The 10,116-nt window shown below is 39.9% G+C and overlaps 1 protein-coding gene across 11 annotated transcripts in view; it reads left to right on the top strand.

The window, feature by feature from the left end:
* Magi2 (membrane associated guanylate kinase, WW and PDZ domain containing 2) overlaps positions 1 to 10,116 on the top strand; it is a 1,487,762-nt gene that overhangs the window by 664 nt on the left and 1,476,982 nt on the right.

Below are 10,116 nucleotides of genomic sequence, written 5' to 3'. Positions count from 1 at the left end.
GTGAGCGCAGCTTGCTCGGTGCTCTGCCGGGTGGTGGGACCCCGGCGTGGGGAGGGCATCAATAGGGTGGGCGCGGGGGTTGGATGGGTGAATGCTGCGCCACCGCGGGGTGGGGTCCAGAGAGCATCCTAACTGTGTTCGGAGCAATAGTGGGACGGGGGCAGGGGGACTGGTAGGCTGGCTGAGCCAGGTGGCAGTGTAGCAGGCAACTTAGTTTGCCTAGTTGGACCCTCCCCTTTGGAAGATGCTTGGCCTTGTCCGACCTCCTCTGAGCTCCAGGGCCAAATAGAATGTGCGTCAGTGGCATGCCCACAGTGGACATAGAGCTTTCGGGGAAGGAAAAAAAGCCAGGGGTGAGGAAGAAAGGAAGATGGAGCAACTTGAGGTGCAGAGGTGTCACTAGGGAGGTTGGGAAAAGCTCTGAATATTGGGGCAAGTGGAGAATGCTTGCAGTATATCCAAAAGTAGTCTGGAGACACCTTGGTCAGTAGCGGTTCCCTAGGGACCCCTGAGCCACTGGCTGACAAGGAAGGAAATGAATAAATTGGTTTGGACGCTCTGACCAGTGTTCAGTAACTTTTTCCCTGCTTCACTCCTTTCTCCCCCGCCCATGGTCTTGTCATGTGGGCACCGGGAGTCACGTGCAGACTGACTAACCCTAGAGATCCCTCTGGCCAGCAGGCAGGAGGAGGGGCAGAGATTAATGCTAGGAGCTGGGAGAGCTAGTTTGTAGTGTTGGTGGGGAGGCAGACTGCAGCAATCAAGCATTCCCCCGAAGTGCTCTTCATTGACTGGGATTTTCTTCTTGACTAGGATTTCTCTGTGGTTGGGCTCTCCTCTAGCTTCAGACCCGGGGGCATGTTTGTAGCACGGAGGTGGATGGAGAGGCAAGTTGGTCACAGCTCAGGCTCCCTGTGTATAACTTGGCTTTGATGAGCTTCTTTCAGGGCTGGGAAGTGAATTTAGAGAGATTGGAATCTTGCTGAACAATGAATGTCTTGGCTTGAAATAAAAATTGTGGCCCTGAGGGAGGAAAGCCTGAGATAAAAGTTTCATTAGAAGAGACTTTATTTTACAAATGTAGCATGTCTTTGTGTTCCTCTGGTGGTAATGCAGTTTCCTGGGTGGCACAGGTGGAGAGGACAGATGTGTCTCACTCATACCAGCGTTATTGGTATGACAGTTTGTTGTCTATTGTTACTCTGTCTTGCGCCAGTGTTGAAATTCTGAGTATCACTGTATTCTGAATTGCTATTCATGCTGCGATCCATTATGAAGAAATACCACAGAGCAGTTGTGGATTTTTTTTCCAGCATAAAACAAAACAAAACAAAACAAAACAAAAACTTTCGAAGTAAACGACCTAGAAGAAAGGTTGATAAACTTCCCCAAAGCTAAGCTGTCACGGAGGAAAACATCTTCAGTGGAATTTCTGGAGTGTTCATCCTCTATCATTTTAGATCATCTAACGCAAACGTGCGGTATTGTGTGACACCGAAGAAGATGGGTCAGATATTAGAGTAACCTCCAGTTGTGACATACTTTGAACTCACATTCAGAAAGTTGTGCTCATGCATTTTATGTTAACAGAGTGGATCATAGCAAATAACAAATGCAGAGTTCAAGGTTAGAGGCCAAGAAATCTACCACAATTGACCATCGACCATTATTTGGTGGCAAAAATACTGGTATTTGCAAAGGAAAGCAACGGCAAAAGTTAATGTTTATACTTATTTGTTTATGGGTTGATGGTTTATGGATGGATGAATGGATGGATGGGATGGAGGGTGGATATGCCCATTGTGTGATATGGAAATGAGAAAACAGCCCTTGCCAATCAGTTCTCCTCTAATGTTCTGGGGGTCAGAGATGGGAAATTAGCCTTGGTGAGAAGCTTTTCCTGAGATGAGCCTCACCAGCCCAAGTTAACACACTTCCACAGTGATTTTTTTCCTTGTGGTTTCCACTGACCATTTTATTTCTGCATTTTACTCTGATGTCTACATCTTGAGATAGACTTTGCCCAACTCTAACACTCGTAAACGATAAATGTTTATTAGTATTAATGTAATTAATGATTAAAAGAAAATATCTGGTACTAGCCACTTAGCAATTGACATCCAGAGAGACAATGAAAGAGTGAAGGCACAAAAGTTGTGCACATAGGGAATCTTAGATAAGAAATGGGATTTTTTTTTTTTGCCTATTCTGTGATAAATGATAAAACTAGGGCGAATTTGGCAAGTCTTTCCCTTGGGGAAGCAGAATCTTTAGCAGAGCAGAGCTGTGAGCAATGTTGTAAGATGAGGTTTCCCTTATTCTGGATCTTGGCAAAGAAGCAGAAAGATCCACAGAGGTCCATCTCCATCCAGCCTTGATTTTAGCTAAAGTTGGTCCTGATCAATTAGCTTCTTGCTTATATTTTGTTTGGAAAAATATAACTGTTTAGATTCAGGAAACTTATTTTTATGGACTGAGGTATTTAGGTGAAAACCTTTTCACAGTATATGTTAACCCTTAGTCTGTCAGCATCCAGGTGTCCAATAATAGACATTCATCTACTGAATTCAAACAGATATAGATTAAATAATTAATAGCTTTTGGGAGGTTGGGGATTTAGCTCAGTGGTAGAGCGCTTGCCTAGCAAGCACAAGGCCCTGTGTTCGGTCCCCAGCTCCGGAAAAAAAAAAGAAAGAAAGAAAATAGCTTTTGGGAAATCCACAATAGTACATTTATTTAAATCTAGTGATTCCTATATATTCTGTTATGAAATTGATCTTTTATCAGCAGTGGTTAGATTTATTTAATTATAATTATGAGTAACTGAAAGTTGCAGGACACTGTATTAGAGCCCATGATTCTTGGGTTTCAGTTGGGTTTGTACTTGTTTGAAAATTGGGTAGAAGCTTAGTAGCTCTTGGCTTAGCAGTTCTATTTCTGGGGAGAAACAAGAAAAAAAGAAAAAGATAGAATAGACAGAACTTAAACATGGTTTGCTTGGGAGGTGGGTTTTTTAAATATTAATGAGATTGGTTTTAAAGGTTTAGTTAAATATTGAACATCACACAGAAACTACATGTAGCAAAACTAGGGGAGATTTTGTTAGAAATGGGAAATTTGTATAATAAATTTATTTGCACTAGCAAAATATACCCTAAATAAATTTAAATATTTACCCAAATTTTACTTACTTTTTGGCTAATTTTGCATTATAGCCATCATAGCTTATAATAATTCTAATTTTTAAAGAAAATGAGAAACTAATATTTTAAGGCATACTCTAAAGAAGGCATGTGTTTACAGTTTTTCTGAGCTACTTAAATCCCTTTACATCGATTCAACAAACAACAATAATAACAACAAAACCCTCAACTTTTCAACAAAGTTCAACAGATTTCTCTTTATATCATCATCTATTAACCTACAGGATAAACTCTATATGAAAAATACCATTTCTACTGATTGGCGATATCCTGTTGATTTTCTAAACCATTCATTTTGTTTATAATAATCTTTTCTTACCCATAGATTTAATTGTAAGTCGGCAATGTTGTATGTGTTCTCATGATTCCATGGGACCCTGGGAAGAGGACTGCTTGGGTGATCCTGAGGTAGAATTTGAAGTGTTAACGGTTCTTTTCTTTGTCTTTTCCTTTTAACATTGCTGCTGAAGTTCAGAGCAGCAGTCACACAGACTCCCATGGTCCTGCCCTACATTCCTTAGGCTATGGCTCCTGAAGCCTCTCAGACTACACAGGGACTAGCATAGCCTAGATGCATTTTCCCACTTAATATCTCACAATGGACAACAAGAGGCAAAATCTTTTATAATTCTTTCCATGTGGAAGATGGGCCATTAAACCCCTTTAAATTCACTTTTAGACAAGATCTAGATCACTCTTTTTCCTCTTGCTCCTTAAAAGGCACCTTCAAAGAGAAGAAGATTCATGTTTATTAACAGTCACATTTGCTTCTTCACTGACTTCAGGCTAATCCCATGTGCTAAACTTCCACACTGCCTTTAATTTTAGAGAGTGAAATTCAAACTACATCATTTTTTTTTGCCAGTAAAAGCTGATTTTATTCCATAGGATTGTGGGTTTTATTTTTATTCAAAATAATAAAAGTGCTTTAATATGCTGATCAGTCTAATAATTGCCCGGAGCTGGGATTCAAATCCAGGGTCCTCTATGTGCTTTACAAATGCTCTGTTACTGAGTCACATCCACAGGTATTGATTGTAACTATGTTAGGAAAATGGTGATTAATAAACAAACAATTCTGCTTAAGCAGAGTTTATGGAGGATGCCACTGTGGTTTTCCACTGTCTGTAGACAGTTTTGTTTGTTTTCTTTCTCTGTTTAGGTTTTGTTTTGTTTTACTATTTTAATGGCATGACTTTGAATGTTAAACATGAGCATCCCCTTTTCTTATGTGTTTGCTTTGAACTGTAATAGTCTTCAGCTGAAATGACAGCCAAAGATTGTAAGTGTGGCCGTTTCTGCTCTGAACTTTTATGCAGTGTGGGGTTTTGTTGCTGTTGTTTGTGTGTTTTTGGTTGTTTGGTTGTTTGGTTTGTTTTTGTAGTTGTTCCTGTTTGGTTGTTTCGGTTTTTTTGTTGTTGGTGGTGGTGTTTTGTTTGTTTTGTTTTGTTTTGCTTTCATTTTTTTCACACCTGCTATACTCAGTTTCCTTTTTCGTTACTTGAAACTCACACATTCACCTTCATAATGAGGAAAAAAAAGTTTGCCCATGTGACATGTCTGCTCACTTGCAGTTCCAATAATGACTTCCAAATGCATAGCGGACCCTGGTGGCAACATTTCTCTTAGGAAGTGGGCGAGAGCATTAGGAATGTGCTGTCTTCCTTGCAGGTCATCTGGCTTTGAAACCTTGAAAGCGCTATTTGACAACAGTTGTATGAACAAGTTTTCTAAAGGGGGGCTAGCAGTTTCTAAGTAACCGCTGAGAATGTAATCTACTAGAATTACTCATCATCTTGTGTAAGACCTTGTGTTCTGGCCCATGCCTTGCCAATAATCATTAGCTAAGTTACACACCTAAATCACGTCATGGTTTGCAGGTAGTAAGCACTATGTGAATCTTACTCCAAACATTTGGGTCATTTTGAGCCACTCTCATTACTTTTAACCTTCAAGATACTTTTACAATATTTTTAACTAAGTGTGTGTGTGTTCAAATGCTAGTGGAGGAGTTGGCATTCCAGACAGTGTGAGCGGCCTGGCATGGATCCTGGGAATCAAACATGTGTCCTCTCACAAGATCAGCAAGTACTCTGAGCTGCTGAACCATCTTTGATGTGTTAAAGTAAGCCCAAGGTTTTAACACATTTTACTCTTAACTATGATTAATTAGATGGGGAAAAGAAAAAGAAAACTACGAACGTCTAATTGATCATAAGTTCAAACAAGTTAGAGACTTAGTGTTCTCTGTACAATAAATTATGTTTTATAAAAAGCATCCTTTTAGTAATTGTTGCCATTACATGCAATCACCTTTAAAAATTAGCTTTCATTGATGTCTTCATTTATAAATATGTGTTCTTTTATCTTAGGTTTTAGACCGCTTCTCAACCATACTAATGGTGTGACACTTAAACACAGTTCTTCATTTGGTGGTGATCCCCAATCATAAAATTATTTTAATTGCTACTTTATAACTATAATGTGGTATTGTAGTGAATAATAGTATAAATATTTTTGTTTTCCGATTGTCTTAGGTGACCCCTGTAAAAGGGTCATTTGACCATCAAAGGGGTTGTGATCCACTGGTTATGAACCACTTCTACGGTCAGAGCTTGTTTTCACCCTCTAGGTTATTCCCTCCTAAGCTTATCTTTGGTCCTTACAAAGCTGACAACTATGAGCTTTTACTGTGATTTTGACAAGTATGAAAATCATGGGATCCATTTAGTTTAAAAATATATTTATACTCATTATACACCACAGTAGCCTGATAGATCATCCTATAAGTGGAATTTTTACTTCATAGTGACAAATCAAGTTTCCATTCAGGAGGAGCTATAATGAAACAGAATTAATAAGTGGCCATGGTTAACACTGTATAACAAAGGAAATTACACCAAATGCAGCAGAAGTACACAGTGCACTTGTAACAGTGGCTGTTGCACAATGTAAGCAAATGCCTGTGTGAACCGATGTCATAAAAGATGATTGTAGACTCCATATCTCTATGGATAACATTCCCGTGACTTTAGCACTGCTTAGTCCCAGCAGTGGTTATAGTGTCAGCCTTGCTCAGCCACAGGTAACAGTGTCCTACAGCTTTCTTAGTATTTCTTAGTATTGTCACTCCTCATTTTAAACCTAGACTTTCTCCCTTTCATCTCCAATAAATGCTGACATGATCGTTCCCTTGTTTTAAAATGAACTATGTTACACAGACAATTTACTGATAAAGCCATAAACACTAATGTTAGCATTCTAAGCTCCACCCCCATAGTTACCTGGCAACAGCCAGGAATGCCTGACACTATAAAAAGGGCTGCTTGCCCCCTCCTCAGTCTCTTGTTCACTCTTGCCATCTTACTCTCTTCCCCCTTTGTCCCTTCTCTCCACATTCCCCTCCCCACTTCTCTCCATGTGTTCATGGCTAGCCTCCTCTTCCTCTTCCTCTTCCTCCTCATCTCCTTCTTCCTCTCTCTCTCTCTCTCTCTCTCTCTCTCTCTCTCTCTCTCTCCCTTCCTCCCTTCCTCCGTTCCTCCCTCCCTCCCTCCTCCCCATGCCCTAACTATACTGTATTTTATACTACAGCATTGTGTGGCCCTTCCTTCAGGGGGAAGGGATGTCTCAGCTGAGGCACCCCATTCTCCCAGACTTCCATAGAACATATCCCCCCTCTCTTTATCTTTTTATAAACACAACAACTAAGGCCAGTGTGATTAGTTAAGGCCAGTTAACTGAAGACTTGCAGGGGGATATCTGCTGGACACTGTTACTCAATGTTCACGTTATCATAGAGAATCAGCCAAAGTACCTTACATTATGGAAATAGATTGGCATTTAAGTAACACTTGTAACAGAGTTGTGAAAATGATTCTTTAATAAATTTAAAATGTAAAGTTGGGTTTGATATGTACTTTGTAGTTTGAGCATTTCAGACAGTCTGGAAATAAACTATTAAAGTTTTGTTCTTTGTCTACGGAATATACACCAATGGCATTCAATAGATCCTATTCTACAACCATTATGGTAATACATTGAAGAGGTTACTGAATTTGTTTAAGACATTATAACAATTAAATAGCTTTATCTACCTAGGAATATATATTGTTTATATATGTATTACATGAATCACATGGAGGTTTTGTGTCATTTAAAGTTATTTTACTTAAAAAAAATCACTATCTGAACCATAACAGTTACTGTATCCCATAGTAATACATAAATGTATGAAAACTGTTTAAGTAAGCTTCATGTACAAAGTAAACAAAAATTCTTTGTCTACATTGATACTTCTAATTACAAACTTGGTAGAAAATTTCTCCATTCTTTTAATGTCACTTAATGAGGGGTACATGTGTGAAATCACAAAACATTTCTTAAATAACCATGGATGTTTTTAAAGGACTACTATGAAGTGTCAGGAGGAAAAAAGTATCGTATCGAGTGAAAAAAATTAATTCAATACCTTCCACATGATACTTGGGTTTTCAGGAGCTAAAAGAGAGAAATTATGTTTCCCAAATCGTTCCCTGAACTACCATGGATCGAGGAGAGACCAAAAGCTGATTATGTGCCCCAATGTCACTAAATCAATCATACAGAACTAGGAGAAAATGTTATTCACAAAAGGAAGTTTATGTTAGCACTTGGCATTCATTAATTGTTTGCATAGGTATCCATAAGGAGAAAATGATTTATTTGGAGTACACTTATGTGTAAAGTGGTGACTAGTTCCCAAAGCCCACAGATTAACCTAGCAACATCCTAAACGGATTAAAATCTGATTAGCTGTTTTCAAGCATGAGAAAATTTCAGACTTGAAATGTTTTGTGTTCTACCTTGATTCTGCCCCTCAAACCTGAGTCTGCCTTTCTTTGTATTCCACACTGTAAGGATAAAGTATTCTTTTATTGGACAAAGTTTCTTGGAAAACTAGCACGTGCTTAGGTTTAAAGCAGTACTAAACCCTTCCAAACAGCTTGTTTTTTTTTTCTAAAAGCATACTGAGCACAGATAATTCTAATCCTGTCTTTGTAGCAAGTCTGGAACCAAGGGAGGAGTGTGGTGTTGACTAAACAGAAGGAAGTTGGCCTTCCTTCTAGAAGAGCAATAAGATTGTCAGAGGTGGTCTTCTGTACTAGAAGTTAAAACACTCAAAACCTGTTTCCTCATTCCCCGTAGCTGGATCCCCTTTCCTTATTACTTGGAGGTATATGTGCTTTCTGACTCTTCTCTTCACTGTGGAAGTTACCCTAGTGAACTACAACAGGACTGGATACTTGAGATACATGTGTGTACAGCCACATACAAATATGGAGGACTCAGTTCCTAGTGCTATAAGAATTTGTAAAATAAACGGAATTTATTTTACAAAGGTGTGTGTGAGTATATAGCCTTAGTGACTCGGGTTTCTCTCTCTCTCTCTCTCTCTCTCTCTCTCTCTCTCTGTCTCTCTCTCTCTCTTTCTTTCTCTCTCTCTCTCTTTCTTTCTTTCTTTCTTTCTTTTTTTTTCTTTTACATGATAAATCCTGACCATGGTTTGCCCTCCTTCGTTCCTTTCAGATCTCCCTGCCTACTTTCTTTCTCCCCAGTATCCACTCCCCCTCCACTTCCTTTTCAGAGAAGAACAGGCCTCCAGGACACAACAGCTAAACAGGACAAAAGAAGACACAGTAAGACAAGGCAAAAGCCCTCACACTGAGGCTGGGCCAGGCAACCCAGTAGGAAGAGGAGAATCCCAAGAGTAGGCATATTTTAATAGTGAGCAGAATTGTAACTCAGATAATATCAGACCATCAAACAAATCAAATACTCAAATTTCCTTAATATGTTAGTTTTTAAGAAGTTATAACAAATAGAGATTTTCTTTTTTCTTTTACTATTTTTATTACGTTTATTTTTTACAGTCCAACTGTTACCCCTTCCCTGTCTGCACTCCCACAGTTCCTCATTCCATTCCTTCTCTCCCCTGTGTCCAAGAGAATGTCGCCACTCCCAACCCCCACTTACCACCTGGACACACACACACACACACACACACACACACACACACACACACACACACACACAAACATCCTGCCTAGCCTCTCCACTCTCTGGAGCCTCAAACCAGTTCCTGAATGCTGCCTGATTGGTGGCTCAGTATCTGAGAGATCGAAGGGGTCTAAGTTATTTAAGCCACAGGGGTCCCTGGCTTCAGTCCAGGATATAAGTCTCTACATCTGTCTCAGTCAGTTGCTTGTTGGGCCTCTCAGAGGACAGGCATGCTCAGATCCTGTCTGTAAGCACACCATAGATCAGTAATAATGTCAGGCCTTAGAGTCTCCCCTTGAAAGAGATCCCAATTCGGGGCAGTCATTGGAACTCCTTTCCCTCAGACTGTTCTCCATTCTTGTCCCTGCAGTCCCTTTAGATAGGAGCAATTCTATGTTAGAGTTTTTGTCTGTGGGATGGCAACTCTATCCCTCCACTTGATGTCCTGTCTTTCTACTAGAGGTGAATTTTAAAATCTCACTCTCCCCCCTGTTGGGTATTTCATCTAAGGTTCCTCCATTTGAGTCCTGAGACATTCTCACTTCCCAGTTCTCTGGAACTTTCTAAGGGTCCCCCCCACCTCCCACCCCTGAAGTTCCCTATTTCCACTCATTCTGCTGGTTCTCAGGGATTCTCTCCAGATCCCCCCAACCATTACTGATCTTGTTCCCCTTTTTCCCCTCCTGCTTCTCTCATCTACCAGATCTCTCCCTCCATTTGCCTCCTGTGATTGCTTTCTTCTCCCTCCCAAGTGGAATTGAGGCATCTTCACTTGGACCCTTCTGCTTGTTAATCTTCTTGGATTCTGTGGATTGTATCCTAGGTACTCTGTCCTTTTTCCACTAATATCCACTTATTAGTGAGTACTTTTGGGTCT

The sequence above is a fragment of the Rattus norvegicus genome, chromosome 4 (genome assembly GCF_021556685.1).
Source record: "Rattus norvegicus strain SHRSP/BbbUtx chromosome 4, alternate assembly SHRSP_T2T, whole genome shotgun sequence".
Classification (NCBI taxonomy): domain Eukaryota; kingdom Metazoa; phylum Chordata; class Mammalia; order Rodentia; family Muridae; genus Rattus; species Rattus norvegicus.
This window is presented reverse-complemented; position numbering and strand designations above follow the sequence as displayed.